The sequence below is a fragment of the Columba livia genome, chromosome 1, assembly GCF_036013475.1.
Source record: "Columba livia isolate bColLiv1 breed racing homer chromosome 1, bColLiv1.pat.W.v2, whole genome shotgun sequence".
NCBI lineage: Eukaryota > Metazoa > Chordata > Aves > Columbiformes > Columbidae > Columba > Columba livia.
Window position 1 is genome coordinate 99898888 of NC_088602.1, and position 27749 is coordinate 99926636.

Genomic DNA, 27749 nt, shown 5'->3' on the forward strand with positions numbered 1-27749 from the left:
GAGGGGGAGGAGAACCCCTCTCTGGACCTACTAACCACCCCCTTCTAATACACCCCAGGATGCCATTGGCCTTCCTGGCCACAAGGGCACCGTGCTGGCTCATGGTCATCCTGCTGTCCACCAGGACCCCCAGGTCCCTTTCCCCTACACTGCTCTCTTACAGGTCATTCCCCAACTTATGCTAGAACCTGGGGCTGTTCCTGCCCAGATGCAGGACTCTACTTGCTCTTGTTATATTTCATTAAATTTTTCCCTGCCCAACTCTTCAGCCTGTCTTGTTCATGTTGTCTGTAAAATGGGAACAATACTGACTGCTTGGGCTCAGTGTTTGAGGGCATATTACTCTCAGGGTAGGATGAAGCCCTGAGGGCAGAAAGCAGATCCCAAGCTTGTGTCTGGTCATGACTGGGATAACATCATGGGTGGCTGAGTCAAGCTAACTCAAATTTGACCTCCTGTTCTGACCAAAGCAAATGCCTCACTCACTTTCTCTGCCTTTGAGACAGAAAACAACATCTGAATTAAACATGAGAGTGTAGGTGCCCTCACTGGTCATCATGTTCAATCTCTTGCTATGGGTGGACGAGGTGCCGTTATAATCCCTTTCACAAACGTATTGAGTTGGATGTTAGAAACAGGGAGTTATTATCCCTCCCCTACAAAACAGCTGATGCTTCAGAATTTAGATGTGTGAGAAAGGAGCACAAGGTGCTTTTTTTCTCAGCTGAAACTTCCGCAATAAGGGAGACAATTTACTGGAAAACTCCAATATTCTGCTTGTACTGAGCAGTCAGAAAAGTTTGGATTTGAGATGCAGGTCACTTTATTAAAAAAATAGTCATATAGGCATACACAGAAATACTTATTTGAGGGTAATCTGTACAGTTTTTCTATAATGTTACCTTAGACATAGAAATATCAAGAGAGAGCCTATTTACTTGCAGATGCTTTTAACAAGAGCATCGCCTGCACAGCCCTCTCATTTAGCAGAAACATTTGATCCCACACCTGCTCAGCTCCAACCTATTACACAGCATCTTAGTGCTGGCTGCAATTTTTGCAGACTGAAGTTTGCCTGCTTGTGCTGACTTTAACCAACGGTCAGCCAAGAGGAGACAGTTTTAGAAAATCAAAACATTTTGTGGTTACATTTTGCCTCTTCGTTTTAAATGTTGTCTTGCTTCCAAACTTGCTTGTATCTTCTCCCCCATGAAGGTGCTGAGTAAGAAGCCCTGCTTGCTGGGCTGAGCCTGAAGGACGTATCCCTTCCCTCTCCTTCAGTTTTTGATTATGGATGGTGAATCAGTGAAAACTGGAATGTTCCTACAGCCCTAACCTTTGTTTCCAAGCCATATATGCTGAAATGCAGATGCCTGCCCTGTACTACAGCTCTGTACTGTGCTCCCACAATCAATGTGAGTGGTTGTACGTCATTCTCCATCCCACCTCATCCAGTGGGTATAACCACCATCAGTCTGCACTTGATGTGCTTCAGGATGCTGGCACCAGGACCAGAAGACAGGTTTGAGGGTGCCTGTTTCTGACCTACTCAACATTTCCAATGAACTCACACCCAGGAAAATCATTTAGGGCTGATGAAGACATGGCACAAGTCATTTCCTGCTGAGATGGAGAAGAGTCCTGAGCCAACTGCAGATGGTGGGAAGCAGCCCCCAGCCAGCTGAGGGATGCAGCTCTGAGGTGCAGCACGTGTCACTGCTGCTTTCTGGCATAGGGGCTGCTTGCCCGAGGGGGATGCCCAGACGTACTGAGGGGGTCAAAGGTGCCTTCCTCTGACAGCCAACATCTTCCCTCTTGTTCATGCTCAGCTCTGGGCAACTGGCTTCTTGCCCAGGACTGATTTCTTGCAAGTCCTGGGCCAGCTGGTGGTGAGTGACGATCAGCAGAAAAGCAATGTACTGGCTTTGTGTTTTGGCATCAAATTCCTGGTGCCTCTTCAGCTCGGCCGCTAGTAAGCACACAGGTGGTAAGGAGGAGTGGGACACCCACTGGGAGCTGAGGCTCCTTTTGGGCAGGTACCACTCCCAGCACCGCCACGAGCCAGGTTCACTTGGGGACATGCCAAAAGGCAGTGGGAACAGCACAGCTTCCTCTTGTTCTTCCCTTCTCTGATGAGGTTGTGCTGTTGCTGAATTCAGGGTGTTGCCTTGGCTGATGCAGATACCATCTCAATGGAAAGGTGGAAAGGCTCCTTTCTTGCCGCACAGTGAGCTCACCTTATCAGACAGATAAGATTTGTCTTTACTTGCACTTTGTCATCTCAGCAGCAGTGCAGGGTGGTGGGAGCCAGCTGCTCTGCTGTCGGAGGTGGTGGCACTCCTCCCGTAGTCACTTAGGCTAAATCCGAAAGGTGTGTGAGAGATGCTGTCCCACATGCCCTCCCTGCATCCTCCTCATAAGGAATCCTTCTCAATAGAAAAAACCCAAGGGATGTAAGGCTAGCTGGGAAGCAGCTGATCTCTGCCTTTCCCAGGAGCTGGGAGTCGGGACTGTCACAGCCTGATCTGTCTCACGCTGCTTGTGAAAGACGATGTAAACCCTCTGCTCTTACAGAGTTAGACTGCCGCAGAGCGGGGACCTGGGAGGGCAGAACTGGGCTTAACACGCTGAATTACACTGCCAGCACCACGCTCTCAGCATGACAGGCAAAGGGACTCGTGCTTACGCCTGGTTTCCCTCCTCGGGAGAAGAAAGGAGTGTCAAGAAAGGAAATCAGGGTTAATCCAGGCAGCCGGCTCAATGGCTGGCATGGGTACATGTCTGTCCTTTGTACTGTCAGCTCGAAGCAATATCACACTCGTGCAGAGGGTGTTGCTCTGGGGCATTGGTGTAGAAAGAGCCAATCAAACCCTATTTATCAGCTTTGCCTTCTCAAAGGCTGAGCTGACGCAGCACTGGATTTTTATTTTACTGGTTTAACACCAGGATTTATGGGTTGTGTCCAACTGCATGTTGCAGGGCACCACCTAAATAAGTATTTATTACGTCGGAAGGGGCCCGGAAGGCAAGTGGTGTGCTTAGCGCCATGTAGCCCCTTGTCCTTAAGTCAGCTGCACACAGGCAGCCCGACTGTCACCAGGAGAGCTCACCCCTCAATTTTACATTGCTATGGACAGGCTGGTGAGCAATCTCTGCCAGGGACACACATCCATCAATTCAGAAGCTGGCAGGCTGCTCTCCCTGCGAATGCTGTGCCTTGAGGCACTCAGGGCTTTGCTGGGAACCTGAAGCTGTACACAGACCTGCTCCTGCCCAGCCTCAGGCACTCCGCGTCCGTGGCAGCAATATGAACTGTCCACAGTTGATGCCGCTTAAAAATGCGTGGTGTTTCCGAGGCTGCACAGGGAGCACAGATTGTGCATGAGCCATTGCTTCCCCTGACTGTGCTCCAAGGAAGCGCTTAACCACCTTTAGTCTGCCAGGCAGGAAGCTGCTCCTGAAAGAAAATGAGAATGGGGCAAAAAAGAGACTTGGGGAAGGCTCATACAGCTGGCTTGGGGGGTGGTATTTTGATGCCTGACACATAGTCTGCTGATGCAGTTCTTCAGCTACTCGGCATTATCTCCTGTGCATCTCAGCCTTCTCACTGCCGACAGATGATACATCCCTCGGCCATCAGGCAGACAGAAGATGAAAATTGTCTTATTGCTTTTGATATATTCCCATAATAGGATTCAGTGGAGCCTTTGCTGGGGAAGAACTGGTGGTTCACATTTCTGCTCTCTTCTTTGTTTGTTCTACTTAATCAGCATTAGGAGAGGAGCTAAATTTCTCTCCCTCTCCCTACGTTCCTTGTACAACTTTGAATTGCTGCATTTTCTCTATGTACAGGGTATAGTGGAAAGTGGAAGTGAAGACCTCTATGCTAATCTCACAGTGAAGAAGATAGGAGCACAAGAAATTTCTGTCTTAAAATAAAAATATCCCTCTCCTTTCAGCCAAGTAATTTCAATCAATTACAGCTCCAGCTTTCTGTGCCTACTTCTTCCTTTATGCTCTGTTATTTACTGACCTAGACCATCATGGGAGGATGAGGTATCTTATGTATTGAGGTTCATTTCTTCGCACAGATAAGCATCTCTTTCCTTTATTCCACACTGCCCCTTTTTAGTACCCCTAGAGCTCTCTGTTCTCTCACTAATAAGAGATCTCACATCAGATGTTTGCCTTTCAGCCTTCGGTTACATCTCGCATCATCTCTGACTTCAATGACGTGTCTCAAATGTGACGCAGGATGGATTCTGTCCGAACCAGAGGAAATTGGGTGCGATACCATGGTGGGCTCCCCAGCACCTCGATCTGCTGCTCTGGCTGTGCCCCTGAGTCAGAGCCCAGGGAAAGGGCAGGAGTGATTCATTAAAAACCCACCGCCATGCTCCGACGCGCAAGCCTGAATGAATGTCACCGTTTTCATTACGGAAAAAGAGAGACCAAAGAGAAAACGTGACAAAGTACATTGCCTGGCTGTTGATCTTTAAGCAACAGTGTGATTAGCAGCATCTTCCCTTTACATTTCAAAGCGCTGGAGCACAATGGCAGGGAGATAAACATCCAAAGGTGCTGCCTGCTGAAAGGCATCTTTCTGACAGCGCATAACTGCTCTCCTGCCTCCCTCACCGGAAAGAACATGAGGTTTTAGTCAACGATGAAAGAGAAAAAGCCACACTTTATCTACGGTAAACAGTTGCCTATTTGTATTTGTTCTTCCCCTAGTGAGTTCCACCTTTGAAACAGCGGTCCCTTGCCGTCCTTGTGCAGCCGGGAGGTTGAAGCCATTCTCCCACAGACTCACAGGGCCCTGACTCCTTCTCCGAGGCAGCTGCAGCTGCTGGAAAAAACAAAACATCCCCAGTTCCTTTCTTCACCTGCGCTTTTCTCTCCTCCATCTCCCAGGAAGAGGCGGAACCTGCTCCCACAAGGCAGCCAAATGCCAGTAACGAAGTCTGCACCCTTCACGCTTCTCCATCAATAAAACACAGCCCAGCTCCCTTACTTAAGAGTTATTTGCTATGACAGCAGCATCAGCTTAGACAGGATTAAAAAAGAAAAAAAAATGAAGAGGAAAAAAGAGAAAAACATTTCCTGCTTCTGAAATTACTTGCAAAGTCACCTTTTCGATGCTAACAAACACAAAATGCGCTCAGCCACTGATTTCGGCAGACCATATGCTGCCACTGCTGCTGGCCAGGTCCTAAGGGATGAATTTTTTTTCCTCTTCAGCAAGCCTCCAGAAATGTCATAGAAATTTATATGCTTATTCACAGAGCCAATAAAGCAGAAAACCGGTGTTTCAGCTATTTTTGTTTTGTTTTTCAGATGGACAGTAAAAGACATAAATCTCCTTCCCACCACCCTAACACCCTGCTCGGCTCCCTCTTTTGTGCCGAACCACCAGCCCAGCAGGACTTGCCCATGGCCTGAAAGCCAGCCCTCCTTTTCAGTTAAAGAGAAGCAGCAAAAAGAAGATGCAGGAATCTCCCATGATGTTGCTCGTGCCTCAGACTGCTGAGCTCAGGCACAATTTTCCAATGTAGCCACCAAGGCGGGACAGCATTTTTTTTTTCACCATCTTTGATGGAGGAAAAAAAAGCAATCTGCACGCCCTGGGGCTGTCCCTGTTTCTACCCTCCCTATGTCAGCTCTGACAAAACACACGCTGTCCTCCCATGACGTTATCTGATGTATGCCCCGATTTACAGCGCTGTGCCGCTCACCTCCATAAATCAGGGCAGAGCCCTGGGGGGAGCCTGGCTGGCCCCCTTCTGAAACGCGTGCAGGTTGCAGACCTGGGTGATATTTTAGAGAAGTTTGACATTTAACCTCAGGAAAAGCAATATGCGAAGGGGTGGGAGAGGACCGTGGCTAAATCTCCCTCCCAGCTATATTTACAGTCACGGCGCGGGATGGAGCTTGACGCCCATTGGAAAACCTGCCTTTCACAGCACATCACCAGGGAAATTTAGGATTAGTGACCAAGGCCTGTTGGCTTGCTGACTGAAGGAGGCAGCGGGAGGGCTCATGGCTGAGGGCAGGAAGTGGCTTCATTTCAGTGTATGGTCCTGCGGTTCCCAAGCGAATTGTCTTGGGAGTCATCCCCTCCCTGCCCCGGCATTTCCCCCACTGTTGTTGTTTCCTTCTCCAGGCAGGGCAAGCCTGGGCCCCACTCCAAACCCACCAGCATCAGCCCCAGGGACCCTCCACCAGTGCCGGAGGGGCCAATTGCCCATTGCTCCTGGGGAGCCGTGCCACGCTGGGGAGTAGAGAAATTAGGAATAAACCGAAATGCAGCGGGAAGAGAGGATTGCACCACTGTGCCTCACGCAAGGAGCTCGGCTGTTTAGTCAGACCATCATCCTGGCTAATAACGGCAGGCTAAATATTTAGCTAAGATCTTAACAATAGTGAGGCGCTTAGCAGAAGGAAGCCGGCAGAAAGCAGGCGCTTTCCCTCCAAAGTCTGTTTTCTCCATATTTAAAAAGGAGGAAATAGGTCAGCTGTCGTAGACGCCAAGGTCAGAAGCTCAATTTGTATTTCAGAGCCCAGGAAAGGTGAATGCACCAGAGCTACATCCCTGATGGAAACAATCACTCATTCTAATAAGGCTGGCAGAGGCTGGAGCCTGCCTTGTTCAGATACAATTATTACAGCCTGGGTGTCAGATTACTGAATCTGTTAGCCGGGAATCAGCTGTTATTTCAGAGCAAGGCAGCTATCCTACAAACAGTTGTGATGCACGTCATGCGTGACGCCCGGGTCCAGCTTACCCCACTGGTTCAGAGAGGCAGGAGGGGGCCAAGACCACCTACACCGCTAAAGGAAAAGCCCATGACAGTGACCTCTGGACGCAGCCACATCTATCAGATCGTGACAGCAGCATTGAGATGACTGGGGAACATCGTGACCAAACAACTTGATTTTCTGAGAACGGAGATCCCGAACTTGTTATAAATGCAACACACAGGCTGCCTGTGTCCAGAGAGAGCTGGGGTGAGGACTTGGTGCCAGTGCGCATTTTCTGTCCCAGAGTAGTTTGGGAAAGTCTGAATGGGGAAGGAGGGCAGCGATGCTTGAGTCAGTGGGGAGCTCTTTGTGCGGGAGCTATAATAAGAACCGCCTGTACCCAAGAAGAAAGACAAATTGCTGGTTAACAGAGCATTCCCATCCCAAAGCACAGCTTAAAAAAATGTCTGTGCTACTTTAGCAAGAACAAGAGCCGTGCCTGCACAGTTTTGGTGGAGGCTCCCTCGGAGCAAGCCCAGCCATCCTCAGACCCAGCACTGAGCAGGTGGCTCCCAGGTCCCCCCCATCATCTCTTCCTGGCAACAGGCAGTTTTGCTAGCGATGCCCTTTATCTGTCCCCCACTGTGGACAGGATCATCTTCTGCTCTGCATTGTGAGAAATGAATGGCCTCGAACCATTTTAGCTCCTCCCCCGACACTGCTGGTTCAGGGGGGCATATCCAAGCTCCCTGGCTCTGTCCCATTATCACAGAGGCTAGACATTGTAAAATGTGATTTTTTTTATGCTTCTCAGCCCCCATCTTAATTTTAAACACTCTTTTCATATATTGGGGAACATGGTATTTTCCACACAACCCAAACACTCATTCAGTGGACTCCAGTGTCCTCCAGGAGGAGCACAGGGAGCAGGAAGGTGACAGGAGGGACAAGTAGTGTCAGAGGCTTGGGACTATATGTGCTAATTGTCATTTGGGTGTTTTACCCTGTTAATTCTCCACAGAATCATAGAATCACTTTGGTTGTAAGAGACCCTCAGGATCATTGAGTCAAACCATAGTATCACCACTGATATAACAAGGTCAAAATAAAAATGCAGTATTACACCGAGTATTTAGATGGTTCTGCGATGTTCTGACTTCATTACAGCAAAAGTTTTGAGAGAGCCGCTTATTTAATATATGTGAGATGAAGGCTTCCAATATTAATAAAATCAGGAAGACCTCATCTTGTCAAATGTGTCTTTGCACCACTGCTCTTTCCTTTTATTAACATGAGAAAGTGCTCATCAAATCTAGAGGCCAGCTTTATGGGAGGTTTCCCACAAGTCTGGGACAAGAGCAGCATGAATCATATCAGTGCAAGTGGACTGTAGGTGCCTGTGAAGGACCACCACAGTGAGGGCAAGGCCACGGGGTGCAATCTGTTCAGTTATGAAATGCAGCCACGAGCAAGGGGAACAGGATCTGCAGTTGGGTGAACTGTGAGGAATCTGCCCCAGGATAAAGAAAGTTGCTCCACCTGCTGACAGAGTGATTATGGGCCATCGCAACATCCCCTGATAACTGGGAATGTCACATCAGGTCTGCCTCCGGAGGACATTTCGTTGTCCGCACCAGCAACTGTTTCTTGGAACATCTTGTTTTGACACCAGCAGAGGAGAAGACAACTTTCAGGTTAGTGAGACGTGACCATTGGGTGTTGATAGAAATCCTACACCACCTCCCAGACTTGGCAAGGGAGAGCTGTGTGCAGGTGTGGCTCCTCAGGAACTGCCGCAGAGGCAATCCCATTTGGCAATGGGCTTATTTAAAGTTCAGCATCATGATACGAGAAGTTGTTGGCAGCAGGCTGAGAACCAGGGACGAGTGGAAGAAACCGTGGCAGCGGAGCAGACAGTTTTGGCACCTTCCTAAAAATCCTGGCATCCCTATAAGAAGTGCATCAGGTCAGAGAGGCCTGAGTAGCTTCTTCTGGGTCAGCATTGCCACCCTACTATACATTGCTCAGAATGCACATCCCCCACACCTCCAAGCCTTGCTGGACACCAACATTGCCTGGTGGAAGCAGTGTGGGTTATGAGGTCCAAGAGGAAAATGTCCTGCTCAAAAGGCATGTGCAGCTCTGAACCACCAAACAGGCAATTAACAAAGGCACTACCGCAGCAGAGCAGATCCTTTTAGTATTTACCTTAGAGGACAAAGCAGCCAAAGGTGCAGAGGGCAAAGGGTAGGATTTGGGACATAACTCCAGACATGGGCCATGAGGAGGTGGGAGAGGGAAGACCCCAGATCCACGGCAGATTCTTCTGCCAAACAAACTTAGTGAAACTGACTGCAGCAGCCTTTCCTGCTGGTGACCAGTGGACATTCATCTCACCAAAGGGAAAATGGAATGGTAAAGCTCTTTCTCCTGCTACATTTGCGCACAGGAAGGGAAATGCCAGAAAGTGCAAGATCAGGGGTTGCAGGAACTTTTCTTTACCAGAGCAACAGCTCTCCAGATGAAGAGACCCTTGGGTAGTCTGTAGAGAGTGCCATGCTGTGCACCACTTGTCCATACAGCCGAACAGTGAGACTCCCCAACTTGGCCAGGTGGGACGCTTTGGGGATAATGAACCATTCTACATCCCTATGCGCATCAGGGCAAGTTTTCTCCCCAGACCAAGCACTTAGCTGTTGGCTTGTGTCCTGACGCATGAGGGCTAATATCCCTTGCACATTTTTACCATAGAAATGAAAGACAGAGGGTATTTTTCGATTCAATGGGAAACAAGTGAATAATAATTCTGTGAAGCCATGTAGTGGAAAGAGAGAATTTGAGCGCAACAAGAAACGGGATTTTAAAATTTCATCTGCACAGCAGAAGGTCCTGCCAATTGAACCGTTTCCAGTAAACAATCTGCTAAGTCTGACAGTTTGAAGGAACACCAGACTGCCAGGAGTGAATAGCCTGGGATTTTTAAGAGGTTTATTTTTCATTCGAACACTTTTGTTTGTGAGCAACAGCTTAAAACCCAAAATGCATGTGCAGCAGCGTTAGCAGCCAGGCAGAGGGTTTCCCTGTCAGCCAGAAGCAAAGGAGCAGAAGCAAAGGACTGTGCTGGTGATACGAGCTGATTTGGGCTGCCCGGTGTGCCAGGCCACGACACTGTGCTTTTGGGTCTGCACCAGCCCACCTCGTACGGCTGCAACAGGCTGCTGTGCACCGGGAGAGCCCCTGCACTGCTCCTGGACTCCCACAGAGAGGTTTGGGTTGAGCCCAGCTCCTGTCCCCACTTTCTGCTGCCTTCCAGGCCAGAGCATCAGCTGTCTTTGCCAAAGTGGCAGTCCCCAGCAGGATGCCAAGTGCAGCTGGCTGGGATTTAGGGACAAGAGGTTATGCAGGGGTCTGGCTGGAGGTCAGGGCTTGCTATCGCAGGACTGGCACAAGCACGACAAGAGGCTGATGCTCCAGGTAGCTCATGGTGGAGAGCACCCCCCTGGCATGCCTGAGGAGGGACATGCAGCCATGGCACACCACAGGCACTTGCCTTCTCCCAGTGCAGGGGAGCTTTGCTTCTCCACCAAGAGCATGGGAATGAGGAGGTGTTTTACCACCAGGCTAAACACTTCTGCAAGGAGGTACCTAACCTAGACAGGACTTCCCCTGCTCAGGTTAAGCCAGTGGCAGGGATTAAGGGGTTGGGTTTCCCTGAGGGATGAAATCAGCAATGGTTTTCTGTGCACAGCTCCATGACGACTAGCTCTAGGAAAAGGGCAGACGATGAGAGAGGAGGTGCTAGCTGGGGTTATGTGAGGATTGTCTGGAAATGCACTGTGTGTGACAGGAGGTGCACTGTCAGCACCTTCCATACACACAGCATCCAAAATCCGGGACTGTTTTGAAGGTACGGTGCTACCCATCTCAAAGCTAGGATTTAGACCCAGACACGGAACAGGATGGGATTGGTTTGGGCCTTCAAATATTGATGTCTCGAATCTTTTCTCCCTCTCAGCAAAGAAAGAGGAAAAAGGTCTTGAGGAAACCTGAAGACCCAACTGGGACTAAGAAAATGGCTTGAAATCTGTTTTCCCAGTTCAGACCAGAGGTTCAAATCCATGAGGGGATGGACCTGCTTGTCTTGTTTTGGGGCAGGATCCTCACATTCAGTCTAGACCTACAAGACTTTTTTCTGATAAAAAGTTTCATCCCGAGCTGGTAAATCCCTGGGGGACTTTTCAGATTTTAGCGCCTAATGCCTCGTGACAAACACCACTCGTGCAGGGGAGAAGTGACTCTCACAATGCACAGGCTGTGACACCCTTCTTTTGCAGACCATATAAAGCATTTTGTGTACTGCTCAACCTCTGTTTGAAAATAGCCCATTGCTTCATCTCTCCACTGCTCCTACTTGGAGGCTGCTCTAGACTGCCTCAGCTTTCCTACCTGCACTCTTTTTTAGAGGGATTTCTAATTGGATAAGCAAGGAATTCCTTAAACCTGTTCCTGTCTCTGTGATAACCCTGTAACATGCTCCTTTCACTAGAGCAGAAAATCGCTGGGTCATGAGAATTATCACCCTACTTTTTCCAAATGGAATTTAAAAATTATTCCCCTAAAATTCAGGATGCAGAAGGGGTTTGGCAATCATCTGCATTTCTGAGAATTAAATGGAAAAAGACAAGCTTGGTGCAAGCCAGCACTGGGGAAAGTGTAGCCCATGCAATCAGAGATGGCTGAATGCAGAAGAGGTTAACAGCATTGCAACAGATGCTTGGAAACACAGCCTTGTTTTTTTTGGTGGGCAAATCTCCAAGTCCAGAACAGGTTGGTCATGTAGGGATATGTGGGCCGTGTGCCCCTCTTTGTGTGGCAGAAGCTGGTTTTGAAAGCTCCAGGGCTTGCTGTCAGTGCCACTGTTGGTTATTACCAGGAGAGCCTAGCTGCAGCTCACATGGGTTTAGTATTGGAATAGACCAACAAATAACTTCCTCTGAGTCCAGATGCCTGCTGTCACACTGCTACAGTCCACAGGATAGGAACTGACCTTTCCTACTCAGAAATACTTGAAATGCAAGGACTAGGGACTAGGCAGGGAGTGGAGCCTGGCTAGGGGCCAGGCAGATGGAAACACTGACGTGCAGAAGTCTCAAGAAGCAGCATCTGGGAACAAGGGAAGTAAGGCTGGGAGAAGAGGGGCCGTTTCCACAGTTTCCTGTGAAATGGGGATATTAGCAGCTCTGAAGTCCAAGACTGACCCATCTTTTAGTATGGCGACTCCATCCCCCTCCATGGGTAAGGCCTGATGACATGTCACCTAACTCTTCACTGGGCATTTTGCCTGGGGAGGTGAGAGCTTGTAGCCATGGGCATCACAGGAGAAGATGTCAGTAGTGTCTTCTAACGAGTTCCTTCCTGACCACTGCATATGAGTGCAGGAGATGAGATCTGAGTTAGAAGTCTCACACCTTCACTTTAACACTCATGGAGCCACCCTCTTATTACGGCTTGTTACGATCACTTTATGATGTAGGTTATTCTGCATCATACACTCTTTCAGACTTTATTTTTGCATGCTGCTGCCTTTTATCTCTTACAATATTAAAGACGAAGCCCTAAAAAATATTTTTGGCTGCAGTACACTGTAGTTGGCGAGTTGGGATTTGACCTCCACAACTGAATTTTTTAAGTATAGGACATGCGTGGTGTCTTTGTTGTACATCATCCCAGGTACTGAGTTAGTGGCTAGCTTGTAAACATGCCAAGCATTAAGCAGAAAGATTTAGAGAGAATTCTCCAAAATGAAAGGACATGAAACTATGTGGCACTGCTTGACAACACTCTTAGAACTGAGTCAGGATGTCATTGTCATAGCAGAGCATGGCTTCTCACCCTCTATGAGAGACAGGCTAAAGCCTAATGGCATCCTCACTAACAAGGAGGGTCTGGTCGAAGCAGTAAAGGTTGAGGGCTGCCTGGGTTGCAGTGACCACGAGATGGTGGAGTTCAGCATCTTGGGTGGCAGGAACAGAATAGCATGTAGAATTGCAACCCTGGACTTTAGCAGGGCTAACTTTGGCCTTTTCAAGCAATTGCTGGGGGAAATCCCATGGGCGAGACTGCTTGAAGGAAAAGGGGCCCAAGATAGCTGGTTTGCATTCAGAGATTGCTTCTTCCACGCTCAGGAGCAGAGCATCCCCACACGAAGGAAGTCAAGGAAGGGAGCCAGGAGGCCTGCGTGGTTGAATAGGGATCTGTTGGGTATGCTCAAGCAGAAGAGGAGAGTTTACAGGTCATGGAAGCAGGGGCTGGCCACTTGGGAAGAATATAAGGCTGCTGTTAGAGGATGTAGGAAGGCAGCTAGGATAGCCAAGGCCTCCTTAGAATTACAGCTGGCGAGAGGGGTCAAGGACAGCAAAAAGAACTTTTTCAAATACATAGCAGATAAAACTAATACCAGAGGCAATGTAGGCCCACTGATGGATGGGGTGGGTGCCCTGGTGGCAGAAGATACAGAGAAGGCAGAATTACTGAATGCCTTCTTTGTCTCTGTCTACTCTGCTGGAGGCTGTCCTGGGGAGCCCTGTACCCCTGAGACCCTGGATGAAGCCAGGTCAATGGAGGAGTTTGCTTTAGTTGATGAGGACTGGGTTAGGGAGCAATTAAATAGTCTGGACGTCCATAAATCCATGGGTCCAGATGGGATGCATCCGCGGGTGCTGAGGGAGCTGGCTGAAGTCATTGCTGGACCGCTCTCCATCATCTTTGCCAAGTCTTGGGAAACGGGGGAGGTGCCCGAGGACTGGAGGAAAGCAAATGTCACTCCAGTCTTCAAAAAGGGCAAGAAGGAGGACCCGGGTAATTATAGACCGGTCAGCCTCACCTCTGTCCCTGGGAAAGTAATGGAACAGCTTATCCTTGGTGCCATCTCAAGGCATATCAAGGATAAGAGGGTTATTAGGGGCAGTCAGCATGGCTTTACCAAGGGTAAGTCGTGCTTGACCAACCTCATAGCCTTTTATGAGAATGTAACAAGGTGGATGGATGATGGCAGAGCAGTGGATGTGGTCTACCTTGACTTCAGTAAAGCCTTTGACACAGACTCCCACAGCATCCTCACAGCTAAGTTGAGGAGGTGTGGTGTAGACGATAGAGTAGTGAGGTGGGTTGCAAACTGGCTTGAGGAGAGAAGCCAGAGAGTGGTAGTCAATGGTGCGGAGTCTAGTTGGAGGCCAGTATCTAGTGGAGTGCCTCAGGGGTCAGTACTGGGGCCAATATTATTCAATATATTCATTAATGATTTAGACGAGGGAATAGAGTGTACTATCAGCAAGTTTGCTGATGACACTAAGCTGGGAGGTGTGGCTGACACGCCAGAAGGCTGTGCTGCCATCCAGAGACCTGGACAGGCTGGAGAGTTGGGCGGGGAATAATCTAATGAAATTTAACAAGGGAAAGTGTAGAGTCCTGCATCTGGGCAGGAACAACCCCAGGTTCCAGTATAGGTTGGGAAATTACATATTAGAGAGCAGTGCAGGGGAAAGGGACCTGGGGGTCCTGGTGGACAACAGGATGACCATGAGCCAGCACTGTGCCCTTGTGGCCAGGAAGGCCAATGGCATCCTGGGATGTATTAGAAGGGGGGTGGCTAGTAGATCGAGAGAGGTCCTCCTTCCCCTCTACTCCGCCCTGGTGAGACCACATCTGGAATATCGTGTCCAGTTCTGGGCCCCTCAGTTCAAGAAGGACAGGGAACTGCTGGAGAGGGTCCAGCGTAGGGCAACGAAGATGATTAAGGGAGTGGAGCACCTCCCTTATGAAGAAAGGCTGAGGGAGCTGGGTCTCTTTAGTTTGGAGAAGAGGAGACTAAGGGGGGACCTCATTAATGTTTATAAATATGTAAAGGGTGAGTGCCACGAGGATGGAGCCAGGCTCTTCTCGGTGGCAAACAATGATAGGACAAGGGGTAATGGGATCAAGCTGGAACACAAGAGGTTCCGCTTAAATTTGAGAAAAAACTTCTTCTCAGTGAGGGTGACAGAGCACTGGAACAGGCTGCCCAGGGGGGTTGTGGAGTCTCCTTCTCTGGAGACATTCAAAACCCGCCTGGACATGTTCCTGTGCAACCTCACCTAGGCGTTCCTGCTCCAGCAGAGGGATTGGACTAGATGATCTTTTGAGGTCCCTTCCAATCCCAAACATACTGTGATACTATGATACTGTGATACTGTGATACTGTGGCATCTGCTGGTCCCTGTCAATGCCCTTCTCTGTCTCCACCAAGGGAGAAGAGGGGCTTAAACCACCCCAAGGCAATCTGGGAGGTTAGGGCATCTGGCACCAGTGTCAGTGGTGCCCCACCACAGGGAAGAACATGGGCCCTGGGTGTAGGTAACAGGGAACCTGCCCCTTCCTCACTTGGCCAAAAGGTCAACCACCCTCCCCAAATGTGCCAGGGCCACCATAAAGGGTGCAGGGATAGAGACAGGCTAAGGGGTGAGCAGCTGTCACAGGTGCTCTGGGTGGCAGAGGTGGTGGCATTGAATCAGACATCCTATCCCCACCATGATCTGAGCTGACAAAACTCTGGGGGGGCTGTGCACATTGCTAAGGGTATTGGGGGTGGAAGGAAGGATCAACAAGTGAACAAATATAAATTCAAGGCAGGAGCAGAGCTGGATGCTGAGACCAGTTGCTGTAGGACTAGCTCAGAGGAAAAGCTCATCTCAAGCTGCCTTGTCATGCTGGCACTGATTCAATCTCAGTATATAAAAAGGATATAAAGCCACTGGAGAGTGTCCAGAGGAGGATCACAAAGTTGGTGAAGGGTTTAGAGGGGAAGCCGCATGAGGAGCAGCTAAAGTCACTGGGTTTGTTCAGCCTGGAGGAGACTGAGGGGAGACCTCATGGCGGCTACAGCTTCCTCACAAGGGGAGGAGGAGGGGCAGGCGCTGAGCTCTTCTCTCTGGTGACCAGTGGCAGAACCCGAGGGAATGGCAGGAAGATGTGCCGGGGGAGGCTTAGGTTGGACGTGAGGAAAAGGTTCTTCCCCCAGAGGGTGGTGGAGCACTGGAACAGGCTCCCCAGGGAGGTGTCACGGCCCCAAGCCTGACAGTGTTCAAGAAGAGACTGGACAAGCCCTCAGACACATGGTGTGAACTGTGGGGTTGTCCTGTGCAGGGACAGGAGTTGGACTCGATGATCCTTGTGGTTCCCTTCCCACGCAGGACACTTTATGATCCTGTGATTCGGTGATTCTGTGTTGGACTAAACACCAAACACTAAAGAACCACTTGCCTATCCATAAGGCCAGTAACTGCCACTGTTTCCCAGAGCTAATGAAACTGAGAACACATTTTTCTAATTTACTTCTGTACTCTCTCTTTTTTATATTTTTAATGTGGATAAACACAGCTTTCTTTCAAATGTATTAGACACTATATTCTTTCAATGTCAGCAATCCGTCCCAGGGCCCACATGTCATACATCAGAGCCAAATCATCGAATCATTTAACACATCATGAGACTTCTTTGGAAATGTGCTTTCCATGATTGTCACTCTTCAGTTTCTGGCCTAGGAGAATTCAACTCTCTCAGGGTTTTCTTTGTAACGGGGAAGGTAAGAAAAAAATATCTTCCACAAGAGGCAAGCTCAGATTCTTAATGCACGTGGTTACTTCTTGGAAGTAAAACACAGTGAACTGTAATGCTGATGATTAAATCGCAAGAGCTGTCAGCTGGGAGTCACAAGCTGTGCTTGATGCTCTGCAGAGATGCTCTGAAGCACTTGCCTGAAGGAACACCAATGTTGCAGCCAGGCATGGGCCAAAGCACAAGAAGCAGCGGAGTCATCAGACCACGGGTAAGTCTTCGAGCAGGGGTCTTCTCTCTTCTCCAGTTTCACTGCATCACCAGGACCCTGGCCCTGCAAATACTTGATCACACAAAGCGTTTTACATACTTGATTAGTTCCCCTGAACTCTGAAGGAAGCTGACATGCTGAAGCACATGGAGGGTTCGAGACAACAAAGGCAAACAAAGGAGAGGAAAAGCTAATGGGTTGCCTTCTCCCTCCCGCTGCTTCATGGAAAGCTTTTATCTGTTGGAGTCTCCTCTCTCCTTCCCTCACAAACAAGCCTTAGGCCAGAGAGCATGGCTACACAGAGGAAAATGCTTTGCCAGCACAGGTGTAGCAGCAATACTACGATGGCAAAGTGCTTTGATGCAGCTTATACCAGTTAAACCCTGCTGGTAGACGCCCTGCTTCACTAGCATGACTTCCCCTGTGCTAAAGCCTTTATCTGGCACAGATGTGCTGCGCTCCGATACTAGCGGTGCTATTTATCCACACAGGTTTCCAGAGCAGCAGAACTCCTTGTGGAGAAGGGAAAGGAGTTTATTTTTGCCTCTGCAATGAAAACAATGTGTAAAACTTCTGGGATCCCAACTGTCTTTTCCAGCTCCTGTTACCTGTCTGTGTTTCCCTTGCGCTCAGGAGGCAGTGTCACTGTGATGCCGAGATGCATAGCTCACCACAATTTATATCTGGATTCAGCCAGTGCAGAGGCTCAGCCCTCTCCAGCTCGCTCATTATTTACTGCATTCTGCTTGCTGACTTAATAGTGTTTTGTCCTGTCCTTGAATCCTGTGTGGATGAATTCAGAAAAAAAATCAATGTGCTCTCACCAGCAGACCTTCTTCCCGCAGCGCAGGGGAATTTCCAAAGTGCCACAATTTCTAGTATTATTTGTTTCCTTTAAGTTATTAACATGATGGGGCTAATTGTGATGTTTCAGGTGCATTAAATCTCGCCTTCCACACTCTTAAAGCAGTCAGGGAAGAAAAGAGCAGGAGTTATAAAAACAGAGCACAAATATATCCTAGCCTCCAAAATGAAAAATAATGATGGCATGAATAAAAGGCACACAAATCTGAAAGCACTTTGCTTATTTATAAAGTGTTACCATTGTGATAACAAGGTACTAACGTAAAATGAAGGAGTAGGAGCAAGGTAGCTGAAGATTTCTCAGCTGTGGCCTAATTAGGTGGGCAGTTATGGCTTCCCTGTCACCACCACCATAATTAGCGGGCATTGGTGAAGAGCAAACATGTGTGTGATGAGACCTCGGGCCAGCCAGGGCTTCTCACCAGGCTGCACCGGCAGAAGGTCTGGTCTGTCAGAAGGATCTGTGCAAGGGGCTGTGCTGGCATGGTGCAGGGTCAGGGAGGTGTTTTCTTTATACTCATATGCCACATGGTTTTACTGGAAAAGCTTTAAAGCATAACCATCTCACTCTGTGGCCTCCTCGTCCTACCCTGTGCAATCCTGTCTGGCAATGGAATGGCTGTGTGCTGTGGGGGTTGTGTGTAGCACCTGGGACACCGAGTGTTAAAACATTTAAATATGACATTTAACAATAAATGGGCTCATCTAGGAATCACAACTCTTTTATTCAAAGCACAATATTTATAGTCACTACATCACATTAAATCTAGGGTGTAAAGACTATCCCCGACAAGGTTTACAGACTCAGGGGATATATAGAAGCAGCAATATATCCCAGGGGATTCGATATAGGGGCTGGAGGGGGGGCTGTGCCCAGGGACCGGGTCTTTTCTCCGTGACTGCTGCCTGGTTTCTCCACAGCTGGCTGGGGCACTGTCTGCACGTCCCTGCCCTGGATGTGCACCCCTGGCAGGGCAGCTCGGGATGGCTCACTGGGAACTGGACTTGTGGACTCAGTCCCAGCAGCTCTGAGCAGGGAAGTGCCTCTGTGGGGATCACTTCTGCCTCAGGGACCCTGGGTGGGTAGTGGAGCTGAACTCCTCCCAAAAGCACAGCCACACCTCAGCTGCAGCAGGAGCCTGGGCAGCTGTCCGAGCCCACAGCCATGCTGGGAAGTGAGGGGAAACCGTAAGTATTTCTTGCTGGCAGCATGTAGCACTACCAGAGCAAGTCCCTGCTGCCCAGAGAGGCTTTGCAGCTCTGCTTTGGTGCCGACACTTTGCCAGTGGGGAATACCTGGGGAAACATTTCCCAGAGAGCTCGCCTTGGTTGGTGGAGAAGCCCTTGGACATTAGTGCTCAATGTCAATATGCTGCAGAACTGCCTGTGACTGAGCTGGTGTTTATGTGTGCCCTCAGCACTCCATAGAATCATATTAATAGAATGTCCTGGATTGGCAGGGACCCACAAGGATCATCGAGTCCAACTCCTGTCCCTGCACAGGACAACCCCACAGTTCACACCATGTGTCTGAGGGCTTGTCCAGTCTCTTCTTGAATACTGTCAGGCTTGGGGCCGTGACACCTCCCTGGGGAGCCTGTTCCAGTGCTCCACCACCCTCTGGGGGAAGAACTTTTTCCTAATGTCCAACCTAACCCTCCCCGACACATCTTCCTGACATTCCCTCGAGTTCTGTGGTTGGTCACCAGAGAGAAGAGCTCAGTGCCTGCCCCTCCTCCTCCCCTTGTGAGGAAGCTGTAGCCACCATGAGGTCTCCCCTCAGTCTCCTCTTCTCCAGGCTGAACAAACCCAGTGACTTTAGCTGCTCCTCATGCGGCTTCCCCTCTAAACCCTTCACCAACTTCGTGACCTGTGTCTCGACCCATCCCTGGGTGCACATGCCAATTGCACACAGGCTGATGTGCATCTCCTGCAAGCTGCTTCATGTGACTCCTCTACCAAAATAAGATCTTTCTGCCAATTGCTTCCTTGCCTTGCTGCCCTAAACCTCATCATCCCACTCCGTGTCCAAAAGCTCAGCCAGATTCACCCAGGGAGGAGAAAGCAACAGTGCTACCCCAGGGGAAGAGAGCGGAGGGGGTTTTAAAGAGGCAATGGATGCAGAGCTGGGTTCCCTGCCAAACTGACTGCCCCTCTCAAAGTCACGGCTCTGCTAGGAAATAGAGGATGGGTGGCTTTCACCTCATTTAGCAGACAGGGCTCATGCCTTCTGTTCTGGCAAATGTAGGGTGCCCTGACCAGGTCCTTCCTGTACCACAGGATTTATAGGCTGCTATAAAATTGGTGGGTCTCTCCCACAAAAAAATAAAGAAAGGAAAAAAATCTCCTTGGGATGCTTGTGCTCCTCTCAGTGGAACAGCCAGAAAGCAGGACAAGCCAAGGCATCACTCCATAACCATCACAGGCTCAGGCTGAGGAGGCAAAGGGTCCCTAGGTGCTGGTGGCAGGGCAGAGTCCTCACTGGCCTCTCCTCACACCCATGCAGAGGTGGCCTTGGGAGCCCTGCTACCTCCCATGTGGGTCTTTGACAGGTGGCTACAGCCAGGGCACTGGCTGCCAAGCGCTGCTTCGCTGGGAGGCTGGGTAGATTGACAGCAGAAGTAGCTGTGTGCTTCACATTGCAATCAGGGGACTAAAATCTCCTTTCCTGCTTCCCTCCCATGCTGCCAAGCTGCCTGCATTGCAGTGCAGGCATGGTGCGGTCCTCGTCTGGGATAGCTCAGACACACAACAGCAGCCTTGGGGACAGGATTTTTCTGTCCCCTGCTTGCAGTGAAGCAGTGGCACAAATAATCAGCTGGTATAAAGATTAATTCCCCATCCCTGGACCTTTAAAAGAAACGGAGGATTTTTCGTACTTGGCAGGGTCTTGCTTCAGCAAAGAGGTTTTGGCCGCTGGAGTGCATAGCAGATGAAAGGAAGAGGCTGGGATCCACGCTAAACTGGCTTCCGTGCTGGTATTACCACACTGAGCCAATCCATCTCCATTAGAGTTCACAGCCTCTTTGATCAATCTCATCTTTAAAAATACCACTGCTCCGGAAGGCTTGGGAACCGCTTAATGTTCCTTCATTATTTTTCAAGCCATTAAAAACAGAGGTATTAGCTGTGAATACTTTTTGTCTTGTTTTGAAGTAAAATGGACAAGTAGTAGAATGCTAAAAAAGGAGGTTAAAATGATTAAAAATAGCAGAGCAATGAAAGTCAAACTGTTTGCTCTAAAAATGTTGATGTGTTGCATTGCTGTGGGCGTTATATTCATATGAATGAGAGGGAAGGGCCCTGCTACCTGCCTCTGTGATGAACTGTGTGTACCATTACACATGGCTGTTGCATTAAATCTGGAAGGATTGCTGTCTGTGTGGCAGAGAGGGCTGCTTCTTTGTTGATACAAAACAACGTGATTCCTATATAAATTGGGCTCATTTGGGGTCAGTTTTAGGGCACAGGAGGGATTTTTCTTTTTTGTCACTTGCTTATTTTCCTTTCCAAAGTGTCCTGTGAGTTGCTGATCTGGACTGGCTGTCAGGTCTCAGACCTCTCCCAGGTCTGCAGAGGTGCCCCAAGTACTCTTGCATATGTTTGTGGTTGGGCAGTGGCTCATATTTTTCTTTTCTGAATTGGCCAGGGCTCTGCTGATACATGTTCATGTCCACCTGGTTCAATGTTGATGGAGGCTTGGCCAGAAACCCATTTTTGGAGTCTTGCTTTTCCTTCTCTGCTGGTGTCCTTACCCTAGCAGCACATTGTATGTCAGTGGGTGGGCTATGGGTAATCAGTACAAAGTCTGACTTCCATTTGAGCCACAAGAAAGAGTGCTCACATATGTGGTAAGTGTTAAAGGCCGTCTGAAAGCTGTGGTGTTTCTTGTGAAATGACCATGTAGTTTTAGGGTACTTCTTGATTAATACTTTTTACCTGAAAGCCAGCTACACACTTAGCAGCATTTTGGATAGGCTTGGTAGGTACCAAATGGATGTGCAGGCTGAATGCTTCTCCTACATGTCGGGTGAATCCACATTCAGGAGCTGCCAAAGGCCATTTGCCCCTGGCTTTTGTTCTGTTTTGTGATGGCCAAGCTGGTGCACTCCTTGATTTTCCTGTATGTTTTGGCTCAATCCCATGCTTGCACTGGGATATGAAGCAAATATTTATTAAATCCTTCCCTTTCCCACACCATGGCTTCTAACCACAAGAAACCAAGGCCATTAGGTCAAGGGAAGATAGGTTGTGACAGGGTCAGATTGTAACTGAGGATGGTAGGACCAGCCTACACACTAACTGAGGTAGTCAGTTCCCTCATTCGAGGGTGCTAAGAATTGCAAACAAACCAAAACCTGCTTAATTTTGAGAGAAAGCCTGGGTGGAAGGTTTTGCTGGCTAAAAGGAAATATGTTGCTATTTACTTTCTAGGGAGCATTTACAGTCATGGGTACTTGTCTCACAACAGGGCTTAAGGCTGGGGCAAAAATCATTTCAGCATGTGTAAAGGTGTGGGGTTTCTCTTTGCCGGGTAAACTCTTGCCATCTTTTCCATCCACTCTGCTGTGTCTCTTGCCAGGCTGATGCTGAGCCAAAAGCGAGAAAATGCTGAAATTAAAATGGGATTTGGATGCTTTTTCAAAGCTCATCTGAACTCTGCTGATTTGCAGTGCAGGGCCGTGGTGCCAACCTTTGTGAGGCCTCCCGCGAAATGATGGCTATTTCTGGCCATTTTTTTCCAGCCTTCCCAGCTGCAAGCAGCGCTCCCTGCACACCCCTGGCACGTCCTCAGCAGGATGCTGGCACTGCTGTGCTGCCTGAAGATGGAGTGGCGTCACAAGGTAGGACAAGGGGACCTGGCTTGCTGGTGGGGCTGGATTTAAATGTCTGGAATGCCCTTACCCTGGCATGGGAGTTGCAAAGATGGTTATATGCGGAGAGAAATCCCATCAGAGTTCCAGACCCGAGCGGACGGAGGAAGAAATGCGGCCGACCCAATATGAGTGATAAAGCATACTTCAACTTTATTGCCCGAGATAGCGTGCATTTATACCAAATACCATAATTATGCATACTTGTCTCTATCTAATAGGCTAAGCACATTTACTTACTCCACCTACTTGGGTTTAGCTAGCTATGCGCATCCCGCATTCTTCTGACTCTTATCTCTTCAAGGATATCCTGACCCTGCCTTAGTTAGTACTTTTCCGTCCCCCCCTTTCCCACGGCCTAATAGACAAGCTAACTAAGGCCTACTTATGTCAACTAAAATGGGCTCTGCTCGTACAGTTGCTTGGTGGACTCATGTCTGTGCTCCTTGAGCCAATCCCTGACAGTTATACATGCAGATTAGGCTGCACCTCATTTGACCGAGGACCGTAAAGGGCAAAGACAGGTCACTACAGCCTTACAAAGAGCAAGAGCCTGTGTGTGCTCCTCTGAACCTGTTGTGAAGGGACCAACCTCTTCTGCGTCTTCTTGTGTGAGGATGGCAGGGGACGCCAGGCCATGCAGTAGTGCCCATTGCTAGCAGGCTCCGTGGGTCTCAATTTTCTGAGCAGTCCCCTCCTTTGGCTCATGCTCCAAGGGCAGTGCCACAGCCCCATCTCCTCCTCCCAGACTGTTTCCCACAGGCACAGCTTGCTTGGCTTGTTGGCCCATTGCAGGCATGGCTGCACGACCATGGCTTGCAAGATGCTCACAGCACAGTGGGAAGGCCGTGGCATGGGGCTCAAAAAGCAAACAACAGAGGCTTGGCTGAGGTCAGCATGCAAGATTTGAAAAATGGAGCACTGGAAGATCCTGGAACCAAACACCTTTGAATTTTTGGGGAGCTGGAGTCCATCCCTGATCCAGATGCATGGGTATATGGCAGCAGCTATAAATGTGCTCAGGATGTGTCTATTAGAATCTGCAAGTTAATGTGGCCCCTTTCTTTTAAATGGAGAGATTCCTGGCTATTGCAGAGCACTGGGATATTAAAATGGATTGTATTATTATATATTGGACATAGCAGCAGCTGGAGCGTATGGCAGAGCAGGTAAATATTCCTATCTGAAAGCATGGCTTCTGCCTATTCATCAGTAAAAGCATATTTCTGACATTCCTTCTGGAACGGCTTCATAGCAGTACCCAGCCTCTCTGTGGAAGCCCAGATATACAGCAGCAGCTCCTAGAATGGCAAATCTCCCTTGTTCTTTCTTTAATTACCTCACTGCTTACGGAAAAAAAAAACAAAACACCCAAACTGACACACTTTTCTTGCAAGCGGAGATTAAACGGAAATTCAGCTCTAGCTCTGAACTTTGCAGCTTCCAGCTCTGATTTTAAACAAACAGCTAAAGAAATCCCTACTGCCTAAAGCCAGCAACCTCAGACCATGTGGAGGTTCCCCATACCACTAGCCTGACTTCCCAAAACAGTGAGCTGCAGAAGGCCCCCTAAGGCCCCCTAACCCTGATATGAATTACCTCTATCGGGTGGGAAAAGAAAAACAAACAAGCAAACAAACACACAGTGCACGGACAGGACCTCAAGCCTTGGCTTCTGCTGCAGCTTTGTACTCAGGAATGATTCCAGTGGATCCCAGAGCGTGACCAGCTCTTCGGGTCAGTGCTGGAGCTGTGAGGGTCTGTAGCCAGACCCAGGCTTGCCGAGCAGATGCTCAGAGCTGGCTCAGACACCACCAGAGTGGCCAGATGACCCATGAACTTGGAGCTGTGCCCAGGCTGACCCATGGCTCTCTGGCTTCCAGGCTGGAGGTGGCTTCCATCTAGCCAGCCCCAAGCACAGATAGAACAAGTGTGAGTCTACCAGTACCTGTCGTTCTGGTTGTGCCATGAAATGCTTCAATCAGCCAAAAGGTTTTACCCCACAGGAGTGCATTCATTTCAAATCTCCCTGCAGGTCACTGTGTTTTTCAGATTTATATGGAGACCAAGAAAAAAGGGTCCCACTCCTCAGATAAGGGATTCAGAGGTGGGTTTGCAAGGAACTAAAGATGCATCTCTGCTGCTGTCACCCCAAATACTTCAGGAGCTAAAAATGGTGGATTACGGTTCACAGCTAAAATATTACGGAGTGGAGTTCAATCGTATTTTTGCTTCCGAAAGAGACTGAAACAGTGTTTCATCCTGCTGGACAGTGTCCAGCTATTAGCCAGCAGCACATCCCAGAGGGATGGAGGTTATTGTGTCTCCTCACTTGCTCCTGTGTAAATAGCAGCACCTCCATAAAGTCAGGGACAGAATATGAGGGATATGAAAGTCGTGGGAGGAGAACATCCCCTTGGGAAGGTGGAGTCCTCACATAAATGAATATTTAATATGCTAATATTATTTAAACACTGATTTATATTTAACCACTTTATGGGCACATTCTATATATACATGTGTGCTCCTCCCCTTGGAGAACAGTTCTTGAATGCCCTAGTGAATGATGCTTGAATTTCTCTTACCTACAGAAACATTTCGTTTTGGAAATTATGACATGAGGCAGATATTAATGAATTTTTAGAGACAATTTCTTCATATTTTTTCCTTCAAAAGCTGTTTTCCAGTTTAAACTTTAACTGAACTGAATAATCTTGGCTTCCTACAAGTTACATTTCTCCGTGAATAAATAATTCTCCAGTTCCAGTTCTCCCTCCTTCAGATCTTATGTCCCATGGTATGCTTGGAATACCTCAGCACAGATGCACGGCATCCTTTTCCATATGGATCTGCGCTCAGTTCCTTTATAATTTGACATAAACAATTGCATAAAATTAGTGATTGAGTATGAGGAGCACGAATTTTCCTTAGCATCTTCCCCGGGACTCCACAGCACTGTGATCTGGGCCACCAGCATCTCGCCACAAAGACAGTCACTGGCTCTCGGTGTGGATGATGCTTCCTGCTCTGGGCAGCTCTTTTAGCCTAGGTGAAGGCTTCCTTGTCCACTCAGTCACACTGCCCTCCTCCTCCTCTTGTTGAGAGATATCATTGGTACCACCCTGCCAGTCTCCTGACAGTGTGGGAAGCCCAAACACAGGCATTCCTCTCAATTCCAGCGTCACACTTGGCAGCATAGCACGCTGTGCTCCCTCGCAGACGTGACACAGGGCCAAAACACACACACACAGAGTTTTATTTTTAACTCAGCGCTTTTCATAGCAGCCTAAGTTGTGTAATTCCTGCCCTTTCCTTTCCCTTTCTCTCCTCTTTTTTTGACAGCAGTGCACACCCGCGTTATATCCAGCCCGGACATATCGTGGTATGTAGCTGTGACTATTTTTACACCTCCTCCCAGCTCAGCTGCTAGCTCTGTGGCTTTTGATGCCGTAAGCAAACTGGAAAAACAAACACTCATTGTAGCCCAGAGCCATGCACAGCCAGCGGTTCCCCAAACCCCACCTGAGACTGCCTTGGCCCCTCTGCCCACCCGAGGCTGCTACCGAGGCTTAGCTCTGGTTACGAAGGTTTTCCACCCACCCTTGCCTGCCCACAGTACTGCTATCCCCCATCTGGGGCTGCCTTCTCAATGTTGCCTCCCAACTCCTCTCCCAGCACCTGGGAGCAATGGGCTCCCTTTACCACCCAGCCACGGAGATGGGGTGAGACCCTGAGGCTCCCGCCTATGAAACTGCCACTTGGTCTTCCCCAGAAACGAATCTCCCTCCTTCTGGCACCTGGTGGCTGCTTTGCTTTGGTGGGGTTGTGCTTATTTCCTCTGTGGATTCTTTCTCCTTGCTGCTGCTGCAGGGCTGCTGCACAGAGGGGAAAGCCATGCTAGCAGAGGCATCAGTGGCTTTTTCATCACTTCTGTCCACTCTTCCCCATGCTTCTTGAATTATCCTTGCTCCCTAGCAGTCACCGCCACTGTGGAGAGCTACCAAAGATGCAAAAACTCAGCTATTCCTCCTCCAAATCCCATGATACTTAAGTATTCACCACCTCTTGGGATGTCCAGGATCAACACCCTCTCCTGACTTCTTGGACACTATTTCTGCCTGTCTGGCTGCTTGTCCAGATCCTCTCTCCCAGCTCCAAGCTGCAGTTTTGGGCTGCACACACGAGAGGCAGCCTGCCCTTGCAAGCCAGCAGCTGACCAGGACAGGGCCATGGCAGCTGGTGGGTCCCGCATCCGCAGCCAAGAGCATCGGGCTGCCACCCCTGAAGGGAAGGGACCTGAGCCTGCCCAAAGGCTTTCAGGCAGAAACCCTTCTATGTGATTTCAGCTATTGCTGTCATTGAACTGATGACTCGAAAGCACTTGGCACAGGGTGGGGAAAAAAAAAAAGGCAACTGCAATGTTAATTAATGCTGTAACAACTTGTTTCCCCCTTGGAGAATTATACCATTAGCTGCTTCAATTGTGCATGAAATATAAATTACATTACTCAGAGGCATCATGTCTAAGCAGACACAATCCTAAGTGACATAGCTTGCCACAGTGTATCATGCTCCCTGGTCAAAATTAACAGAAGCCCGGTTGCCTGAGGCTAGCAGATACTCATTCGGATATCAAAGTTATAACCACGGCAGTTCAACTGCCTTCCTGCCTCAGGGAATTTCCCAGGGGAAAGCAATGTAACCAGGCTCTATCGTCCTATGAGAGCAACTCACAGGTTTGAAAAACGCTAGTGCACCCCTGGCAGCTTCGCATTTCAGAGCCCGGTGCTTTCACAATTCCGGGATGCTGCAGCATTGCTATTCTCACACCCACCTCTGATCTGCACACATCTGATTTCTATGCTAAACATTATAGGTATTGATAGTGAAAACCTGGCAGGAGGGCTGCTGTGCTGTAAAAGGGACCCGAGGGCAGGAATCTTGCCCTCCAACTGAACCAGGAGCCTTTTTTAGGAGACTGACAGCTTTGGTTCCTGTACTTCCCTGGCTCCCCTAATTTTGGGGTTAGCAGTAGGCTAGAAGACACATTTTGTTCTCCTCTGTTGCCCTTCTATAATGAATGATTGCAACCCTGCAGCCTCGATTATCTGTTTGTGAAGAATAATTTGCTCCACTGTTGGAATAGCATCCCATTTTTTTTTTTTGCTAGTCACTTAATATGGACCCTTAGAGCTGCAAACACTGAAAACACAAACAGAAAGGCATCTGCAGTTTCTCTTCTTTTGTCTCCAGAAGAATAGCTTTTGCCTTGGTTTGCCTTTGCAATGTTGAAATCATAGGCAAATCTTCCTTGGAAAAATGATACAGAAAAAAGGACAATCTTGAGAGCCCGTCAGGGAAGATCAGCCAGTAGCTGCTGATGCAAGGCCAAATCTTGCAAGGTGTTG

At 48.9% G+C, this 27749-nt stretch overlaps 1 long non-coding RNA gene across 1 annotated transcript in view; it reads left to right on the forward strand.

Moving 5' to 3' along the window:
• Positions 1–16383: 16383 nt before the first annotated feature.
• LOC135578349 (uncharacterized) overlaps positions 16384–27749 on the forward strand; it is a 36336-nt gene continuing 24970 nt past the window's right edge. The window contains exons 1-2 of the long non-coding RNA XR_010469863.1: positions 16384–16603; positions 22213–22311. This is a non-coding gene — a long non-coding RNA (uncharacterized LOC135578349). The remainder of the gene's footprint in view (positions 16604–22212; positions 22312–27749) is intronic.